At 41.1% G+C, this 22,752-nt stretch overlaps 1 protein-coding gene and 1 pseudogene across 2 annotated transcripts in view; one reads left to right on the top strand and one right to left on the bottom strand.

The window, feature by feature from the left end:
- The window catches only part of TAFA2 (TAFA chemokine like family member 2), a 1,199,141-nt gene that overhangs the window by 212,583 nt on the left and 963,806 nt on the right, over positions 1–22,752 (bottom strand). The gene's annotated exons all lie outside the window — the stretch shown is intronic.
- LOC147751210 (uncharacterized) lies at positions 49–22,690 on the top strand (annotated as a pseudogene).

The following is a 22,752-nucleotide window of genomic DNA, read 5'->3' as shown; positions in this document are numbered from 1 at the left end:
AGGCAGAATAATGTAATCTCATGGAATATTGCGGGCCTGGGCACTAAGATGGAGGACTGTAACTGGATCAGGTATATTAAGGAGTACCAAATCATATGCCTGCAGGAGACTTGATCTATTGAATGCAACCATTTTCTCGAAGAGTATAAGGCTTTTTATGCCTCTGCAACAGCAACTAGTAGGGGCAGACCCAAGGGGGGAATGGTCACATTTGTTTCTGTTGCACTATCCAGCAAAGTACGTAGAGTCCCAACATGTAATACTGGTATTATCGGCCTAGTTTTATTGGGGGCAAACTGCATGGCCGGTGTGGTCAATTTTTATAATGCTATCAATTCTTGTTCAGCCCTTAGCCAGATAGTAGCACTGAATGCTTTTATTAGCAGTTCAATGAGGGACTGCTCGCATAATCTCTTGATCATGGGGGATTTTAATGTTCATCCCTGTGGGGACCCCCTCTTTAAATGTATTAGGGACCTGCACTGTGCGCAGTCCGAGGGCTTTCACCTTGAACATACAACTGAGGGGGATCATTTAAATGATATGCTCAATGATCTGGACTTAACAGCGACAATGGCACTGATGGACCCTACTATGCTCTTTGAGACACCGACCTTCAAGGATCATGGGAAGGGAACCTTCATTGATTATGTATTTTTAACATCATCAATGCAGTCCTTTGTGGATTCCTTCATTGTTGATGACAGTGAATTTAGCGATCACAATCCACTCACTGTACATATGAGGGGCCCATGGTTAGTTAAAGAAGGGTTAAATCACACTACAGGTAGGGTGAGCACGACAGATGGGAGACGGCGATTAAGATGGTCCAAGATCACCCCAGACCTGCTGTACAAAGAGATTGAAATCGCTTGTGCAGATGAGATCATGGTCTGTATGCAAGAAGGCGCACAGCCAAATAATGTCCTTAGTGCTTTTCAAAATCTAATAGTAAAGGTTTCAAAGATGCTGTCAGCCCCTGTTAAGAAGCTGGAGATCAAGGGACCTAAATGGTTTAATCATGAATGCTCAAAAGCAGCCAGAAATTTAAGATTAGCACTGGCTTCTAAACCAAGAATAGAGGCAAAAGTACAGCTATGCCGGAAGAATTATAAAACTATTATTGCCAGAGACAAGGAATCCCTTAGGGAAGAAGCTTGGAGTGAGATTCTTGATCCCAATACTCTGCAATGTAGCACCAGTTTCTGGGTAGTGATGAGGAAACCTTTCCTGGCCCAGGAGAAGGGTGACGGATTAGAATGCCACATACCTAAGGAGGACTGGGAAGAACATTTTAAAAAATTGTATTGCTGCTCGCTGGATGAGTCTCATAATACTGCCCCTTCAGTCAGTGGTGGTGAAATGATTAGTTTTAATAGAGGTGAGGTTATCAAGGGCATTGTTGGACTAACAGCTGGGAAAGCCCCAGGGCCTGATGGGATCCCGCCGGACTTATTTAAGTCGGAGCCTAACTTCTGGGCACCCATACTAGAGTCTGTATTTAACACTGCTGTGAAAGATGGTTGTCCGCAATCATGGGGTGTTTCTACAATTGTCCCGGTCTTTAAGAAAGGGGACAAAGGTAGTCCACATTGTTACAGACCCATTTCACTAATAGACTCCATGGTCAAAATTGTAGGAAGAATGGTATTGCAGAGACTATCTGAATGGGCAGAGGAAAAAAACATTATGTTAATTTCTCAGTATGGATTCTGTAGTGGTCGCTCCACAATAACCCAGTGCCTGAATCTCTTTTTAATATTAAGCAAGTACACTGTAGTGCAAAGGGGCACCATCCATCTCGCCTTCATGGATTTGTCCTCAGCTTTCCACTGTGTTAACAGGGGAAAGCTGTGGCAGTCCATGAGGGAGAAGGGGGTAGATAGTGGTCTGGTTGGTTTCTTGGCTGATCTGCTTAACAACACCAGAGCTAACGTGAGATACTCCCAAGATCTGAGTGTAACGAATAATTTTAACATTGGAAAGGGTGTACGCCAAGGATGTATCTTGGCCCCCTTCCTTTTTAATTTTTATATCAATGAGCTAGATAACATGCTTCAGAATGTGCCGGCAGATTTCTCGAGAGTCGGAAGGCGGGAATTCCTATACTCCTGTACGCAGATGATGCGGTGTTAATTTCGAGAACTGAGAAGGGACTCCAATCTCTCCTAAATGCTTTTAAATTGTTCATGACAGATAGAGATCTTTTGGTTAATAATTCAAAATCATTTGTCATGCAAGTAGGCCAGCAACCAAGAAGGACCTTCACCTTTAAAACTGATGAAGCTGTAATCCCTTTAACAAAAACGTTCTCCTACCTTGGGATTCTCTTTGATACCAAACTTAATTGGGCCTTGCAAAAAAGAAAGGAGAACTTGTGAGGGTTAATGCTTCCATTTTTAATTTTGCTGCCAAATTGGGGAAAAAACCTATCTGTGCCATGCTGAAATTGTATAATGCAAAGTCAGTGGCAACTGCCATCTATGGGAGTGAAATCTGGGGGTATGTTGGTGGTGAGCACCTGCAGATTGCTGAGAACTCTTTTCTGAAGCGTCTCCTGTATGTACCGGTAGGCACCCCCAATCTTGCTGCACATGAAAAGTTAGGGACGCAATATCTAAGTGACTTGTTTTCGGTACGTCCCTTGATCTGCTGGCTAAAATTGTGGTTGAACCAGGATATACCACTAACGCATTTGATTGTGAGGGACTTTCTGAGCCAGGATAAGGCAATGTGTACCTCTTGGTTGAAATATCTGAAATCTAACTTTGCTAGGCTTGGTTGTCTAGATCTGTTTGAACACCCAAGCCAAATTGTAAAAGGGGACCTGGAGCTCATTAAACGGGCCTTCCTTCTGGATAGGAGGATCCAGAGGAAGGATGTGGAGCTTCAGAAACAAAGCGTGAGGAAATTTGCCATGCTGAAAACTTGTGAAACCATAGAACCGTACCTGACTGGCTCTTGGACCTCCCATGAAAAATTTCTCCTAACGAGGTTTAGGCTAAATCTCTTCCATCATCTGCTGATCAGACCAAAAACAGACATTTTTAATAAATTGGCAGCACCCTGCGGCTGCGACGGAAAGTCTCCGCAGGATATGCTGCATTTTATATTTTTATGTAAGTTTTATGAATTCCCACGCAAGCGCTACCTGGTAACACTTTTTAAAAAACTAAATTTTATACAAATCAGACCGGCGCTAATGTATTTACAACTTCTGCATAGTGACAGTATCCTCCAAATTAAGGAATTTTTAAAACTGACTGTTAAACTGAGAAATTGTCTGGAACAGTAATGACTCATTGTGAACTTTGTATCATTTATATTCCTATTTTCTGTCTTGACCTTACTTTGTGGAAGAAAGCATATATTTTTTCACTTTGGCACTTTACATGACAAGTGTTTACATCTTTCTGTGACATAAGAATTTTATATTGTATATGCACTTTCATGGTTTGAAAAATAACCGAAATAAAATTTTACTGATGACTGACTGCCTAATAAAAGATACAATTAATAACCCATTTTTTAACACAACATGCTCTAGCTATATATGCTTATCTGAACAATGAGTAACATTTTCTAGAAAACTGTTGCAACTGTCACAACGGTTTCAGAATATACAGTTTATATAACCTTTCACAGTCTAGAAATCCTTAAGTTATATATGACAAATTCATGGAAAAACAAATGTTTATAAAGCTTCCATTAATTTCTATAACTTTAGTAGCAGAAATGAGAACCATTTTCATGTACATATATGGCCGTCTATTCAGGAAGGTGAGAAATTCTAAATCTGTCTTGTCGAGCACCATATGTCTCAGTACCAGTACATTCCACAAGCTAGGTTAGCAATTTAATTCTTTATTAGAACTCGATGACCTTCACAGGCAGCTGCTACGGGAACACGCCGTAGTGGTATGTCTTTCGTGAACGTGATGAGGCATGTCTCAGCTCCAGGCAATGAATCTCCTAGGTAGATATCGACCAGCCAGAGGCCATTCAAAATGTAGCATTTTGGTAGAGTAGTGTTGTCTGCCTTAAAACGAGGTTTAGCATGAACTGGTTTGAAATCAATCATTTAATTAATTTACCAAGACTAACATTGGGATTTCTGAAACTCTTAATATTGGGGTTTGGAACTTAGATAATTTGACTAAGCAGTATTAAAACTCATGCCTAAGGTAGATGTTCAAGTATTGATGCCTAGGTCACTGTCTAGAAGTTGCTTTATACTTCAATCTAAAGAATTCAGTGTATGATGGTTTATTATAGAGGGTCTGTTATTTAGCCTCTTCCACACTGGGAAGCTAAATTAACCAATGTAATCTGAGCCATAATTAATTGGAAATCAATCTACCTTTAAGTAGGGATCCTGCAGTTTTAAATCAGGTATTAAGGAGTACTTTTGTGTTGTGATTTTGGTGTAATAACGCAGCTATTAAATATTTGTAATCTGATTTTTATTATTGACTTCAGATATATTCCAGGTAAAGGGGTGTCAATAAATATATTTTATAAAATTGCAGAATTAACCTAAATGATTTGCTCTGAGCTGGTTATCATGCCTTAATTTTCACATTTTCTCAACAATTTCTTCTGGGTCATTCTGTACATAATCACATGTATTCCCTGCAATGACACATCTATGACTTCTCCGAAAGACAGCAACATATTAGCTGTAGAAACTACATCTGATAGGTGAAAGAGCTCTTGCTCAGTTCCAAAACAGTTTACTAAAAAGTAGAGAAGCCGTCCCAAAGAAACTATATGAATATGTTGGAGGCTTGTCAAACACATTAATGTCACTCTCTAACAAAAAGCCATATTAAGGGTAACTTTACTATAAAATGTGACCAAACCATGTTCTCAAAATTGTTCCGAAATTATATTAAAATTGGAAAGCACGTTTCATAAAATTAGATTCGACATAGAGATGCAGCTGCTTTTCTTTGAGACCAAGGCCCATATGTACAAAATGTTTGTAAAAACACAATTTTGGTGCGTAAGCAACACATTCTCAGCTGTAAATTTAGCAATGTGAATGATTGATGATTCAGTAAGTTACCGACTCCAAATAGAGGCTTGCTGTTAACACCTTGGCTGCTAAGCAGATTCCCCTCCTGTGCTGACAACTGATTTTCCCCATTGTTCATGACGTCATGAGCACACGAGAGGTGAGCTCATCATGAGCATCGAAGGGGTTAAGAAATCATTAGTAGTGAATCGCTGTTCTTATGTTCATCGCATTCACAAATACAGAAAAGTCCCTGACAACACCATTTTGCACATGCAATTAACCACCAACTCAAACCAAACGGTAACTATGAGCAAACTACAAAGGCTGGCCCAGAATTCATGAACAGTTTTCAAAATGGCTGCTCTGAATGTGAAGGCAAGGAGAATGCGAATTCTGGCTGAATTGCAGAGGAGGAGAAGAAAGGAGAGCATCTTTAGACAGAGGTATATACTATTTGCCAAACTGAGGAAGAAATATATTGGAAGTACAGGCTAAGTAGAGCTGTTATCCTGGGCTCATAGCTTGAGGGGCACACCTTGTGCAGTACGTTCTATCCCACTCCTGTGCAGGTGCAATATAGTTAGCATTTCTTAGCCTCTGGTAGACATCAGTGTGTGATTGCAGGAGCTGGTGGTGTGTCACAGAGTGCCTTTCTCATTTTTGTGTGCATTTCTGTGAATGCACATTGAGACATATATATATGCAATTCCTGTGCATTTCTGGGGGAATATATATATATATATATATATATATATATATATATATATATATATATATATATATATATATATATATATATATATATATATATATATATATATATATATATATTCCCCCAGAAATGCACAGGAATTGCAAACCAACAAAATAGAACTTTATAGGATTGCCAACTGTCCTCAAGTCATTGTCTTCTGATATTGGGTATTCATGCCAAAAATGTTATAACAGACATTCTTGCCAGGGATCACCCACAACGCTTTTATGTTCCAACATAGTGGTATTTACACAAGGCTACAAAGAGGAGATTTTAATGATGTATATTTATTGGGAAATATACATATAATTATATAAAAGAGTTTTACTGTCACTGTAATATGGTAGCTAAATACATTTTGTTTGTTTATAGGTGATAGCGCATATGACTTACTGCCATGGATAATGTCACCATATCTGTCCCCCACTAGTCCCACTGAAGGTTGTTACAGTGCAGCACACCGTAGCACCCTAGACATCATAGAACATACTTTTGGACTACTTAAAAGTCGCTATAGATGTCTGCATTAGAGCGGTTATGCCCTGCAATACTTTCCAGAAATAAGTTGCAAAAGTGTGGCAACATGTGTTATTCTGCACAATATTGCAAAAAAGAAAGGAGTAACTGTTACTGTGTCAGAATCTGACTGAGATGAGGAAGAAGAACCAGTCCCACCACCTCCCACACTTGAAGAAACTCAAGCTGCAAATGGGCGTTTGAGACGTGTTGATATAAGCAATCATTATTTTCACATTAGGTATGTAAATGCATTCAGTGTTACATAGAGAACTAGAAAGAGCCATTGTAGGTTGTATAACTAAATATACCATTATTTTCAGGTAAAGTAATGTATATCTGAAAAGATGCTTCTCTTTCCAGACTGTTGTGAGAAACATAATGATATTCAATTTTATGCAGTTTTGATGAAACAGTTCTTCCTAAGGCTTGCATTTGTTGCAACTGACATTTTATTTTTGCTCTAACGATTTTAGCAGCAACACTGTGACTCTATCTTCACTGCAAATTCACCCTGCCTGTAGCTGAGATGCTGCTAATTTACTTGATTGGATCTCACTTTCTCCCACACCGATCTGTGTGCTATTGTTGATGCTAGTTGTTTGCATTGTCGCTATAGGACTGGTCATCTGTAGTAGTCCTCTTGCCAAATCCGCACTGTAATGCCCCATTTCCACCTGTAAACTGACTGTGGTTGTGGCCTGTGTAAAGCAATTGGTGGCACAACTTAAACCTTCAATGCGGGATGATGTATGGCGCTCATTACACTTATGCTGGATGATTTCATATTGCAGTTCCTGACATAAGGTCTTGATGGCATTAGTGAGATTGGCATTGGCATCTGATTGGCAGCTAGGGTACTTATGACATTTTTAAACCAAGCTGTGATGGTTTTACCTAGGGTTATCAATTTATGATTAATCATTTTGATCGGCTTCTGTTGCAGATGCTGAACTCTGAGCATAGAGTTTTACAACCCTCCAAAGAGCTGTTGGTTTTCTGGACTTATCACATTTGCAACAGGGGACTGTGAATTAGTCTAGGGAGGACGGCAAGTGCCAAGTCAATATCTCCCCCGCAGTTGGCGTGGCCTCACTACAAGTTGCTATTCAGAAGTTAGTGTGATGTCCTCACTCCCTTCCTAATCTGTGTCTCTCTGCTCTATGGCTGCAGGACTTAAATTTGCAGCAAGTATTTGACTGGCCTGGCTGTCACTATTATTGGGGTCAACTACATGCAAGTTGTATCTTCCTGACATTCCCCTTCTGAGTGGTCACTGTCTGAACGTAAATTTTATGTAACAAAATAGATTGAGATGTAATGATTTGTACTTGGTTGTACTTTGAATACATTTTTAACATCGACCAAAGTTTTTTCTTTTTCCCTTCTATTTATTGGTATTTTTTAACACTCTTTCTCCCATGATGCCCTTTGAAAATACATGGAATATTAAAATTGTATATCTAAGATCTGGACTTAAATCTTTTTAATGTGCTGCATTACTATGTGTTAGCAATATGTTTTTGTCTGACCGACACCCTCCACATACATTGTTTATTTATTACAATTCTATTTTTGACTTATCTTGTGAAGCTCATGGAAGGTCTTAGGTATCAATTGCACCAAAACCACTGATGGCTTCTAACTCCAGGTTGCTTTGCACAATTTCCTCTATGGCAGTTGGTGGTTGATTGATGGGAGGGGGGGCTCATCCTGCTTCTCTTGCCTTACACAGATGGCTTGCCCCCTTTGTCTTGGTACGAGATCTGAGGTTGTACCATCTCTTCCTAATCTCCTCATTTGACCTCTGGAACACTCCAATTGAAATGATCTTCTCCTGCATCCCCGTCAAGATAATTTTCTTCTGGACCTCAGGCACTGTCAGAGATGACTTGTCAAGATGATGGTCATGATGCTCAACAAATTCTCAGTGAGTATTTCAAGTTCCTCTACCTTCAAACGGAGTCCTATTTCCTGCTACTGATTTCATCACTATATGCCAAATGCGATGGTTGATATTTGCAATTCCGGTCACTATTTAGGAAATTGCTAAATGCGACTTTCAAAATACTGAAATTACTATTTCTTTTTGTGATTCATTACGTACATACCGATTAGTGATGACCTAATAGCGATTCGCAAAGATTTGTTGTTTGGTAACAGCTATTCGGTCACTATGCACATATGGCCTCAAGTGCCTTCTGGGGACAGCTCCCATAGTACGAAGGGCCCAAATCAAATTGTACTAATCAGGTTTCCTTGTCAGACAAGCTGAGGCTAAGCTAGAAAGGTACATATACAAAATGAGGTAAACTTCGAAATGGATGTAGTTCTGGGTTGTGAGCAGATAAAAGTTTTGGACTTTGGTTGAGAGTTCACATATTTTCAAGTGTTCACTTAAGATAGCCGCTGTTTTTCTCAATCAACTTAACTGGGAGATTGACCTTAAGTGACCTGCAGTAATCCAGGAAGGTGTTAATGGGCTCCTACTATGGTCTTGTTCTTGGTTTAAATGCATTATTCTTTTTACGGTTTTCATCTAGAAGCTATTGAAAAGGATTTACCACAGTGTACACATTGAAGGTCGCCTGGCAAATTTTATATTTTTAGTATTTGATAGGTCACACTCTTATAGACAATTGCAAAAGAAGAAGCACTCTTCTTGACCTTTATACAGCTCCATCCCAATCCATCAGATGGGTTATGATAAGAAAATGTTTAATGTATAGAAAATGTGGCATCCCCAGTCCACTCTCAGAGCACTCTTAGACCTGTGAAGAAGGACTGCCCTTCTGCCTGAAGATCCTGAAGGATGACTGGATCTGCATGCCTTGAACCTAGGACTACAGACGTAACGCCAAGGATAAGTTGACTGACCTCCTGTTGAGGTACATGGACACAATAAGCTTTCAAAAGTATTTTCTACAACATTCCGACTGACCTGTTCCAACTAGAACTGCCCTGAACCCTGCTGGTTGCATCTGCTGGAGTGAGTCTTGACCCACAAGTGCTGTTCCCAAGGTCCAGGACCCTTGTTTGGTGTCAAAGTGTACATTAACTTTTTGCTCTTAGAACAGAAGGTGGACCTGGACCAACCTGCCAAGCCGATCAGACGAAGGTGCATTAGCACTGCACTAAACATTCAGGTTGCTCCCGCTACAATCTTCTCTGCAAAAAGAACAGTTGCTGGACAGAATGTTGAACAATGTCAAAAATTCACCAAGTACAGAGATCTGGGCTTAAATTCATTGTTTTTTTGCTACCCAGCCATATGCAAATCAGTCTTGACCCTGTTCTCCATGGGAACAGTACAGCTCGGACTGCCGGGTCAGGCCCTCGCAGGACCGGAAACAAGCATCCTGGACCCTGTTTCGGTGTTTCACCCCTCATCAGCCAGGCTAGCTTGACTCCAGTGGCATGTGGCTTAGATTCTTCTCTGCAGAAGAAAATTTGATCCAACGGGACTTCCCAGAGAGGGTGTCCGACCTCATGGAGCCTTCTTCCGCTACACCATGCAATCTTGCCCAACTGGAAGAATCCAAGCTCAAAAAAGTGACTAAATCCAAAGATAGAAATCTTCACAGAGTGAAGGCACGAAAACTATCGGGCCAGAGATGAAAATTCTCTGGCAATGATATTCAAATTTCCACCAAATGTCGACGGCTTCACAGAGACATCATCCAGCAGCTATTTGACAACATGTGGTCCCCTTCAGCCACAGCCTTCTGCCTTGTCCGACGTCTACTGAGGAATTTTTACTTCCATTCCAGAGACTAAATCCGAAGGTAACATTTTCCTTTGGAACAGACCTGTTCCTTTTATCCAACCTGTGCTCCATCGTGGTTGTTCTTAACTTTTAGCTTTGTCCTGATTAAGCTCAACCAGATAACCACTGTTGGCGCTTAATCTTTTTGAGGTGGGACCTCGACCTTCTCAATTAAAATCATTGTTTCTTACAGCCATCTTACATTTTATACATGGAAAGTTAAATGTTGCTTGTGGACAGAAGCACATACAGTGTCATCCACTAGATCACTAGGCTGACAGAGAAAACCATGGTTTTAGTCCTACTTGTGCAGACTGACTATTGCAGCTTTTACACTCACTGTGGGCGGAGAACTCAGTTCCACCCGCGGAGTGTGCAGAGTTTTGCCTACTCCAGATTCCGCTGAGAACATGGAGTAGGCAAAAGCCTGCACACTTTGGGGTAGAGCGGCAATGGCCTGCCCTGCCTCCCACCTGCCATATTATTAACAATTTCTAAAGTTTTAAAAAATACCTTTAAAGCACCTTACCTTATCTGCGGAGTCTGCGGTGTCCCCAGCTGGCATCATCCTCTCTTTATCTTGTTTGCAGGGAAAACTGTGCATGCGCGGCTGCTCACGCATGCGCATTTCTTGCAAGAAATGTGCATGCGCGGGTGCCTGCGCATGTGCAGTATTTACCACAAACGCGATGAAGAGAGGAGGAGGCCCGCCAGGTATGCCGCAGATGCCGCAGATAAGGTAAGGTGCTTAAAAGTAATTTTTTTAAGCCTTAGCAATTGTTAATAATAGGACGGGTGGGAGGCAGGTGTCGTAGTGGACCTACACGGAGTGCCACAGAGTTTGTTATCAACTCTGTGGCCCTCCACGTAGCCCTGGCTTATTTTACACCTGCAGGCAAACTTGTCTAAATAACCCTTTTTGACTATAATGAGTACTACTTTTAAATACTGAATAAGCCACCCTAAGGGGGCATTGTTGCCCACAAGTAAGGTACCTGGAATCTAAAAGGGGAATGTTTAAGAATTTTATTTTGGTCTGTTCCTACAGTGACTTGCCCTAACAGCTATTTTCAATGCAAACAGATGTAATCGATTTTCTGAGAAAAAACAAGGTAGAAATAAAAGACTTTTTTTTTAACTATATTGGTTTGGGATACATAAGTGATTCTACCACTGTACTTTATATTTATAAAAAATTCAAACCAAAAGTGAATTCAGATTTGGTTTTATAAACAAACAGAAAAAGTAACTTTTAATAAGTTAGACCTGTCTGAAACTGAAGTAGGATAATTATTACTAGCGTATCAGCAGCTGACCCTGGCAGTGTGTTCCTTTAATGACCTATATAAACCCTTTTAGCAGGAAGACCTGGGTGTGAGGCATCAGGTCAGATGGGGATTATTTAGGAACTTCATCAACTTGAAGGGACTAGTGTGAGGCTTACTCATTCATAGTTAGGAGTAAAGGGAGACCTGGGGAAAAGAAACCCTTTGATACCAAGGCTAACAGTATGCAGCATGGTACAAATCCAGTGGGAGGGGGAGCTGGTCATAGAACCAGTTTGTTGTGGTTGCCTAGGAGGAGGCTGCTCATTTATGCTACACAAAATCCTGGCTGGAACCCCAGCCACCTCCAAGGACAGAACAGTTTGGCCAGTTTAGATTTAACCGAGAATACTGCACTGTGGGATCGTTTTCAGTAAGGCAAAGGATGAGCTGCAATAGAGGAAAAGTTTGCCATTGAGACCTTTGTGCATGGTGGTTATGGAGTGCCCAGATGTAACCCCCACCCACTCTCTAGAGAATCCTACAAAAATTCCACCTCACCACCAACTCAAAAGAATACTGTCTGGACCTGTGAAAGAGCATAAGAAGATTGAATCTTCAAAGTGTGACCTGGGAAGAGGCCTGAGGGTGTGGACCTTCTCTTATATGTACCCAAGACTGAGAACTCAACTGCAAAGTTAATTTAGCCGGTGTCTAGTATAGCTACATTTTTTTCAGATGCCAGAGACATTTTTCCTGAAGTAGTTAATTAATCATTTACAACTGGGCCTGGACAGGATCCTGCTGGAGGCATCTGCAGCAGTGAGTCCTGGTCCCGAAGTTCTGTTCTTGAGGTCCTGCGAGCCTTAGGGAAAAGGAAGAGCAGGTGATCCACTATGTTCGAAAAGTTGTGACTTAGAAAATGTATAGACCTCCAAGATCTCTGGAGCTTTGAGGGACCTCGTAGCAAAGGTGTCTGACTTTGGGAGGAATTAGTCAGATGCAGATTGCAGGTTTGACCAGCTGAAGGACTGTGAGCTCCAAAAAGGAGATGAAGAACCTTACTTTGAATTTGACAGATTATATTCCATCCCTCAAGGTGGCAGAGGGCATAACATTTGCCGTCTTGATGGACTTCCATGCATCAAATTTAGAGATTACTATCTGCCCAGCTGTCATCTCTGTACATTGAAAGGAACAACCATCACAGCGATTCTCTTCAATATACAAAAAAGCTTTGTGGATTGCCACTGTCAGTTTTGATTCCAGTCACAAATGTTTAAAAGGTTTTTTTGGTTTTCCAGAAACGAACTCCTAAAGCAGAAGTGTGTTTCTAAAATACAACAATGTATGACCCCCCAATCCTAGGAGTTCTCTTCCATGGTGTGGGGGTCATTATTGTTTTTTTGTCTATCAACCCCAGATTTTTCCTGTTAGTGATGCAGAGGGGAAAAAAGGCATTAAACCTTCCACCAAAAATATGGCAGGCAGTTTAATGATCTTCTTCTAGGGACTTCGTTGGGGGAAAACGCAAGATCTACTGTCTCTAAATCAAACGGCCAGACCAAGGGTTTGATAGTCAGGGTACTCTCTCTTGTTTGCAATGGAGTACTCTGTCTGTCAAACTCTAAATTAAACAAGAGGAACTCGGCAGATGAAAGATTTTAATTTCCTCCTAAAAGCAACAGCTTCAGCAAGACCTCATCCAATAGCTATTTAGGGGCACATGCATCATTGCACCCGTTTGTGATTCCTAAATTGCGAAAATTAAGGAATCGCAATTTAGAAATCGCAAACGGCAATGCATGATTAATTCGCAAATATTTTTGCAAATTCTTAATTTTCCTTAATTGCGATTCACATTTTGCGAATCGCAATTAAGGAAAACCTTCCCATTGATTCCTATGGGCCGAAAGGCCCATAGGAATCAATGGGAATTGCGAATTTGCAAATTGGAATTTGCAAAATGTTAATGCATTCCATGGGTGCAGGGGGGGTCCAAAGGACCCCCCCTGCACCCCTGAAATGGATTTTTAAATGGATGTTTCACAAACACATGTCCTAAGAGCATGTGTGTCTGTAACATGAGAGTGTTTTAAATGCTAATTTGAGCATTTTACACCTTTTTCGCAAATTACCACGAGGTTCACCCTCGTGGTAATTTGCCCCCCCTAATTGCCAATTCGCAATTTTAAAATTAATCATGCATTGCTTTTAAGGAATCGCAAATTTGCGATTCCTTAAGAGCAATCGCATTTTTGGAATTCGCTAAAAATAGCGATTTTTCCAAAAATGCATGATGCATACTAAAAAGGTATTTAGGAATCGCAAACGGACGATTTTACCGAATCGCGCCGTTTGCGATTCCTAAATACCTTGATGCATGTGGCCCTTAATTTCAAGAGGACTTCTTCATATTTCACAAGAAAAGATTTTAAAAAGTTATGACTTACTGTGATAAAATATAACAATTAATTCAAAATGAACACTAGAGCATCTAATTTAAACTATCTCCATCCATCAGGCCTTTCCCCTAAATTTAAAATACATATGCAGGATTTAGGCCTATACAAAATTGAAGTAATGCTCTCCTGATCACAGGGTTCGGCAGGCTCATGAGACAGGAAGACGCCGTGTATATCAACCTGAATTTATTTGTATGCTAGCCAAACAGCTTTTTGCTGAGGTATCTCAGATCTCTAACATTTGATTCCATGACAATCCTTTCCTTTAATTCCTTTTTAGTCAGAAACCGAGGGACATCACTTTTATAATTTTCAAAATTACAACAGTGATCCTAACTCGTAAGAAGCTTCTTTGCATCCTTTGTCTAGGGTCGATCACTCTGACAAATTTCCACCTGTCAAAGTATTGAAACATTTGTTTTGGAGCCACTTAATTATTTATGGCATCATTTTCCCTATACAACACTTAAAATGCTTGATTTTTCTTCATATTACCAGGATATAGTTTTTAATATTTATTAATAAAAGATTTGCTCTACAATAGTCATTGAATACTTGTAATTTTCTTTGAAGCCCTACTTACGTCACCTCCAAGATGATGAGATCATCATTGTATAGTAGGCAGAATATTGGTTTCCATAATCAATCAAGCAATCAATCATAGCATTTGTAAAGCACACTACTCACCCGTGAGGTGCTCAGTTTGCTGAGGTGGAGAGGGGAGTGCTGCTACTGCTCGAATAGCCAGGTCTTGAGTAGCCTTCTGAAGGTAAGTAGGTCCTGGGTCTGCCGTAGGAGGATGGGGAGGGTGTTCCAGGTTTTGGCGGCGAGGTGGGAGAACGATCTGCCGTCGGGGATCGATCTTCGGATGCAAGGGACGTGACGAGGTCGAGGTGGGCGGAGCGGAGCTGGCGGTTCGGGGTGTAGAAGGTGAGTCGTCTGTTGAGGTATGTCGGTCTGGTGTTGTGGAGTGCTTTGTGTGTTGGGTGAGGAGCTTGAGGGTGATCTTGTTGACAGGAAGCAAGTGCAGGTCTTTCAGGTGGGTTGTGATGTGGCTGCACTGAGGGATGTCGAGGATCAAGTGTGCGAAGCATTCTGTATGTGTTGTAGTCGTTACAGGAGTTTGGCCGAGGCTCCTGCGTAGAGGACATTACCGTAGTCTAGACTGTTGCTGACGAGGGCCTGGGTGACCGTCCTTCTATTTTCGGTGGGGATCCACCTGTAGATCTTGCGGAGCATGCATAGGGTGTTGAAGCAGGAGGACAAGAGGGCTTTGACTTGCTTGGTCATGGAGAGTGTTGAGTCGAGGATGAACCCTAGGTTGCGTGCGTGGTCGGTGGGTGTTGGTGCTGCTCCCAGTGCGGTCGGCCATCAGGAGTCCTCCCCATCTTTGGTGAAAACTAATGCGTTTCTGTAAGGTCTCAGGCAAATTAGCCAGATAAAGTAAAAACAAAGTGGGGTTAAGAGCACACCCCTGTCCAAAGAAGTGCTTAATTGGGATTTTTTGAGGCAGCTCTGTTTTTATCTAGCTTTACCTTGGCCCAATTCCATTGATGTAGTTCCTTTAACAGAGCTAGTAGGCTTCTGTGAATATTCTTGCCATTCATTTTCCCAACAGTACCCCCTTTTAACCAAATCAAAAGCTGATCAACAATCAACAAAACAGAAAAATAGGTCCCCTCGTGTTTCTATTGCCTTTCATCTCATTGCCCAGACACTCAAACACTGCTCAATAGGTGAGTGCTCTTTTTAAAAACCACCTTGCTCAACTGGGATTAAATCATTGGTGATGAACCAGTCCTTCAGATACTGTAGTACTACTTTAGCAAATATTTTAACCCCCATGTCTATTAGACTAATTCGGTGGAACTTTTTGGGATCTGTGCGGTCCTTTTTCTGTAAAATAATAATAATCATTATTTTTAATATTAATTATCGCCCTTGTCCAGCTTACCGGGAAATGGCCAGAGCTCATGAAAGCTCTGAGTGGCACATGGAAAAAAATGACCCCCAGTCGATATTTGTATTTACAATCATTGCTGATAAGTTGTCCTTGATAAATTGAGGGAGGCTATGGCCTATTTTATCGCCGTTTTTTTCTAGATTGGGTTGTGCTTCCTCATCAGATATAAGCCAATCCCAGTGGGGGAAGGGAGGGCTGACACGTTTTTGCTCTCATGTTTAGCTCATACATGTCTAACCTATACATCTTCTGGGATTATGGAGTTTGGTGCAATACTATCCTTGTTAGTTCCGTTTTGGACCAATTTCCAAAGTTTTGTTGTATCCTTTGTAACTGATACTGCTAGCATCTCATCTCAGTCCGCTTCATAATATAATTCCTTATTGAAGTGGAATATTCTGCTTTTTTGCCGAAGCTACTCTTGCCATTTGTCATTTGTTACTAACGGCCAGATTCATCATTGTGAAGTTTTGCGAGTCTGAAATAGCGATTCATAAGGAATCGCTATTCCAGACTCGCAAAACGGTATTCTTGTAGGAATAGCAATATTTTTTGCGATTCCTACAGATTCCTTATTTGCGATAAGCTAATTGCTAATCGCAAATAAGGAATAACTCCCCATTTATTCCTATGGGCCCTACAGGCCCATAGGAATGCATGGGGAGTCATTCCTTATTTGCGATTAGCAATTAGCTAATCGCAAATGAGATTGCGATTTCAAAGGTGCAGGGGTGTCCAAAGGACACCCTGTAACACCCCTGAAATGTCAAATTACACAGATGTTACACACACAAATGTCCAAAAGACATGTGTGTGTGTAACATGCAACTTAGAAAAATGCTTTTCTTTTTCTTTTTTAAATCCAGGCACTGAGAATTAAACCACGTGGGAAATTTGCTACACATTCTGTTCTTTAGGCGGGGATGTAATAATTAAGAGAGTATGTCAACGATTTATGTCATTTAGGTCAAAACGTGCGTCAGAATCATGTTAATAATCAGTTCACAGTCTATTGAAATGATGTGAAGGTTAATATTTTACTCTTTGTCTAGCAAGAGGTGAATTAAAGGCTAATGGATTGGAGCGAGATGCCAGTTAATTTATTTTTAGGGTATGTCAACGCTCCTGTTCACTGTAACGCTACTAAGGAGATTCACCGAATCTGCCTATAACTGGGAATGCGAGATGATTGGTTTTCTCCCTCTGCTCTACTAAGCATTGGTCTCCACCTCAGTCTTCTATCTCGGCCACAGAAAGCCCCTGACTTGTTTCCCAGAGTTGTGAGGAAATTACTTTGTGGTAAAATAACTGCTCTACTCCACGAGGGAAGCTTTTGCTGGTTCAGAAGAGTGTTAATGAAACAAGAGGGACTTTCATCTTCTTGGGTTTTACAGTGAGCATTGTGAAAAGTTTCCTCTGCTATGAGACTCATTTCACATAACTTTAACTCTGTCACACTGCTGAGAAGGGGGAGTGGGACACAAATGTAACAGCTGGAATTCAGAGTAACTATGGGTGGTATGGTATCCTGTACCTTTTAAGAACCTATATAGAGCCCAATGTTCCTCGGATCTGACCTAGAAGAAAAAATAAAATAAATAATTTCTACTTTTACGTCAGAAGAAGAATCCACTCTTGCCATCTATATAAATTCAAAGGTTTTCCTGACAATAACATTGAGTTGCTGCCTACAAAGGATTGTACCAGGGTTATGGAAGCAGCCTTCTCAACAGAGGTACATAAACAATAAATAACTGCCCTGTAATCAAGCCTGCCTGGTGAGCCCAAGTTGCCTGAGGCAACACAGCAAAAACATGATGCCTATCTGGAAAATTTCTAAGTAACTAATGAAATATTCAGAGCATATTCTAAAACTCTCCTAGTATGGAGTGAGTTAACTGGTCCAAGACCTAAATACACAAAAAATCGCAACTAGAAAAATAAAATGTATTACATTTTTCAATGTGGAGGTATTGGAACATCTAGGTAATATGCTCTTTATAAAATAAAATAGTCGGGACCAATTTTGCGGGTTTGGAATATCATGAGGCCTAGAAGTGTCCTACTAAGAAAGTTGCAAACTCTTCAGATTCAAAACCAGTGTGGTACCCCTCAGAGCTATTTCATTCTTGGAAAGTGCTCTCTCTGAACCATCAGGTTGCAGATATCTAGCTTTGAGGTTACCTCATTGGATACCCTCTTTGACTAGACCCTGTGAGTGGAATTAACTGCCAAATAAGTTTTTAAGTGTGACAATATCATATTTGATGGACCATAGCCTCGTCATCTGGCTAGCCAGATTCACTTGTAGATCAGGCAAGCTTAATTATATGTACATAATCATAACCCAGGAATCTTTGTTTTCTTTCATTATTTCTACCCTTCTCGTGGACTTACATAAAATACCTTTTGCCATAGTTTTATTAGATTAGATTAATTACAGATATATTTTTTCTACTAAAATATTGATTGCACATTTCCCTTCTTTGTTTAACTGTCCTATTGAGGATGGCTTCATACACAAACACTGTAGACACATTTCTTTGAAGGGTACCTTACTGTTTAAGTCGAGCTTCCAAAGATGGGGCAAGAAACCCAAAGGCAAATCTGTTTTCACTCATCCTTACTTATCCTTCTGATTAGCAAGTTTGAACTCACGTCACTCCCCTATAGTCTGATGCTTGGATTGCATAGAGCAACAATCTACCTAATCCTACAGTTCAGTAATGACGGCATTGACTGGGCAAGAAAAATGTAGATTATGGAAAAAAGAACGAATCTATGCGAAAATCTTCTGCTTATGCACATACATTATGATGTGTGTTTTGCAAAGGGTAATTAAGCAAGCGCTGGCATAAGTAAACCTTGCCCAAATGTCTAAGCGTGTAGACGTGTGAAATGGCCTCACTCTGCGTATGTGCTCTACCGCTCAATCTATGCAAAATTATATGTCATTAGGCAGTGGTAAAATCACACGTAGCACAAAAAAAGGCTGCCCACTACTTGGATGCGTGTGAATCAGTGCACTCCCACTGATAGTCTCACGTTGTGCTGGTCACGTCCCTTTGTGTCACCCTGTATCTAGCTAATGTAACATTTATTCCATTTTAAGTATTTTTCAATTCGTTTTTATACCCTTATTATGGCATTTCCTGGCTCGGTGCTCGAATTAATGATGTGTTTAACAAGCCTTAAAAAGATTCATATATTTTCTTTGGGGAAAATAACTCCGCATTGTGGTAACCTCTTTTTTGGAGCGGAATCAAAGCTGTTTCACCTTTCACTTGAACTCTCTGCAGCTGATATGTCGCTGGCTGTCACAGCAGCTGTAAATATGCCATCACGGGGGAATAAATGTGATCATGTACAGCCGGGCTCAGATACAGGCCGTTGGAAACACAAGAGATTGTGGAGAAAAAAGCGAAATCAAGCCGGGGAAGAGGAGATGGCTGCCACAAAGCAATTCATTTCGAGCCAGACTGCTATTTGCTTTTAGCAACGCCACTGTAATACATTTATGGACAGCATTCACAATTGCATTCGTGTGAATTCTACTTATTAAAAGTAGCATTTCCCAAAATGTCCCGATTTTGTATATTTAAAGATATACACAAAATGCAGCTGTATTGTTATATATTGTAATTGCATTTATTTAGCGCACACTACCCCCTGACCTGGTGGTGAAGCGCTTTTTCGGTGAGTAGCACACTACTCGGGAACCCATAAAGGATTAGTGGTGAATTAGTAGAGTGAAAATATTAAAGTAAATTCAGTGGTGGATATGTTAGTCAGTTATTTGGATTGAGAATGATACCGGAGGGATAGAAGAGGATAAAAGCTTTGCATTTATATAGGGCTTGGTACCCGTGATGGGGTGTTTAAGCGCTTTTTTAGGTCAGCAGCAGGCTACTTTTTAACCCAGAAATTATTAGTGGTGAATTAGAACAGTAAGTATATGAAAGTATTTGAGTTGTGGAAATTGTAGTCAGTTATTTGGATTGTGAAGGATAGTGGAGAGATAGAGAAAGGAAAAAGGTTGGCATTTAGATAGCGCTTGCTACCACTGATGGGGTGTTGAAGTGCTTGTCCGGCAAGTAGAACGCTACTTTGGAACCCATAAATGATTAGTGGTGAATTAGTATAGTGAAATATGAAAGTAATTTGAGTGGTGGATATGGTAGTCAGATTATTTGGAGTGAGAAGGATAGTGGAGGGATAAAGAAGGGAAAAAAGGTTTGCATTTATATAGCGCTTGCTCCCTGTCGAGGGGGGAGGGGGGGGCGGGGGTTGAAGTGTTTTTTTTCAGCGAGTAGCACACTACTTCAGGACCCAGAAAGGATTAGTAGTGAATTTGTTTAGTGAAAATATGAGAGTGGTGGATATGGTAGTCAGTTATTTGGTTTGAGAAGGACAGTGGAGAGATAGAGAAGGGGAAAAGGTTTGCATGTACGTAGCGCTTGCTAACCCTGATGGGGATGGGGTGTTGAAGCAGATCAGCATAATGAGTTCTTTCATTACTCTTTTGAAGGGGAGCAGTGTCGGTTCTCAGGCATTACTGCTCTAAGTCTACAGTCTGCTTTAAGGTCTAGTATGCTAATATGCTAATGTCTGAATGTAATACCTCTCCCCTCCTCTGGAGTGTAAAATGGCCCACATTGCAGATTACTGATTACTGATTCATATCAGGTGTAGTTTGCACAGCGTTTATGTGCTGTCACTGTTAACGTATTGCTTGTTTTTTTCCCAACGTATTGAGAACATTAATTGAAAGCTAATTTGTCCAGAGTGACAGCGCCTCCATTGTGTAGGTGAGCACATGGCTTCTACAACAGTATTACAAGGAACTATTGCTTCAGTGCAGCTGCAAACGGAAATATAAATGACATTTTCCTATTGAAAAGAATTTGTAACATTCATTTAGAATCTCTCTGTAGACAGGCAGGAAATGAAGGCTTCCAGGCTCAGAGAGACGGAGGGAGAACTCCTACGAATGACAGAAATGCAGCCCCATGGAGAGATAACGCTGATAGGAACATAACCAGAAAGGGACAGAACTCACACAAAACACACATGTGGCGGCATCAGAGTTCATGCTGTGATAAGGTGTTTTGCGCTTGAATGGCTAAAGCAGGAATAATTTGAAGTGCCTTTCTTCCATTTTAGATAATGGTTCGAATCCATTTAAACAAAATCTATTTCCATGAAAAGTGGCCCAAAAGTATGTTCAGCTGGAGATTATCTCAAAGCTCTGCTTAAGGGCCTATAAATGCTTAAGGCGCCACTCATAAAATGAAGGCCTCTCTTTTTTGCTCTGCTTAAAATTGTATGTTGGTTAACCCTTAAATTGCTGCTGGTGCCTATGAGAGTTATCAATTATTCGCAGTTTGTCGTGGCGGGAACAGAAACTATGGGAAATGAGTCTCAGTGCCACCAAAATTGTGGTCTTGATTGACACATTTGTTGCTGATGTTCACACATCTCTGTCTTCTCCTAAGTTAGTCTTTCTACTTCATTTGTGAATGCCAAACATCTAGGCACTGTCTTTGATTCAGAATATTTTCTAACTTCAGATGTACACTTTTGCCAATAACTAATTGTGTCATAACTCAAATATGTATCTGAAGCTTGAACTAACATGCTATTACCCCCAGGTCCCTCCTATCCCCGTCTCATTCATGAAAAAGTGAGATAGTACCTGTCTCACCAACAGAAAAAAAGATTGAAGGAATGCTGGACCTACCCCAGCCCATCCCCCAGGGAGTACAAATATGTACCTATCCTAGCATTCCTCCTGTTCTTTTTTTCTGTCTTCCGACAGACTGGAACCAGGTGCAGGAGTTGGGGAGCTCCTCGATAATTACATCTTCCATTGCCAGGCGGTGGGAGCGTTACCGCCTTCTTTCCTGCTGTTTTTTTTTTAGGAGAACAGTGAATTCCTTCCTCCGGGGTGTTGCTTCCAACACTGTAAGGGAGTTCAGGACCGGGCCTCCTGGGTTGCCTCCCGCATCGGTTCTTGCGAGACAAGAAATGTTCCTGGATTACTTTCCAGGTCTTGCTGTCTGTCTTCCGGTGGGAAGACAAGCCAGGAAGTCAAGCAAAGGTGTACCAGTCCTCAGCGAGGCTGCATTTTGAACCAGCATAAAAGTACTGCATAGCGTTTGTTGGATATTTCTTGGATGCAGTGATTTACGAATGTGGTAGTCTCTCGTGGCTGGATTGATGTCCCTGCAGTTCGGTCCTGCTGGCTGCCTGCTGAAATCGGCTTGAGTTCATTTTTACACTTGACTGGGTTGGTCCTGGTGTTCCCTGCATAGGTGTTTTGGTGTTCCTGCGGCAACTCTCCCTCTGACCCGGGCACTTTCATTACTTTGCTGGGTTGGTGGCTGTTTGGTGGATCCACCCCAGGCATCCTAGTGCTGGCATGGAAAAGCATACCAGGAAGCGTAAGCATGTGGAACACTCATCTTTAGACTTTTCTTCCTCCCCTTCTCCAGTGCAGTTAAATGCAGTAGGGAGGGGATGATGCTCGGATCAAGAGATTGATCAAGGAATCTCTGTGTGAAATGTGGGGGCCTCGTTCCAAGTTCCACCTTCCTGTTCATTCCTTTCAGTCTTCTGATTCAGAGGAAGAATGGATGGGAAGTGCTGAGCATCAAGGTAAATATATTGACAAGGATATGTTACCTGACTTATTGAAACATGTCAGAGCTAACCTGGGTTTTCCGGATGATGAAGCACCCAGCATGTCTAGTGGTTCATTGCTGCAGCAGTTTCAGGGTTCGGCTGCGGTGGATGTGCCCGTCCATCCCTACATCCATGAAGTTCTGAGGAGGGAATGGAAGGATCCAGATCATATTATGTTTTCAAGGTTAATGGCTAAACTTTATCTGCTTCAATGTCCAAGGAACTGCCGGGTTCTTTTCCGATTGTTCCATGGCTGAGGATGCAGTAATTAAAGATCCATTGGATATAAAGGTGGATGCTTGCGTACGGAAGGTGTACT

The sequence above is a fragment of the Lissotriton vulgaris genome, chromosome 1_1 (assembly GCF_964263255.1).
Source record: "Lissotriton vulgaris chromosome 1_1, aLisVul1.2, whole genome shotgun sequence".
Lineage (NCBI taxonomy): Eukaryota > Metazoa > Chordata > Amphibia > Caudata > Salamandridae > Lissotriton > Lissotriton vulgaris.
Note: the sequence above shows the minus strand (reverse complement) of the source record. Positions and strands in the feature narration are given on the sequence as shown.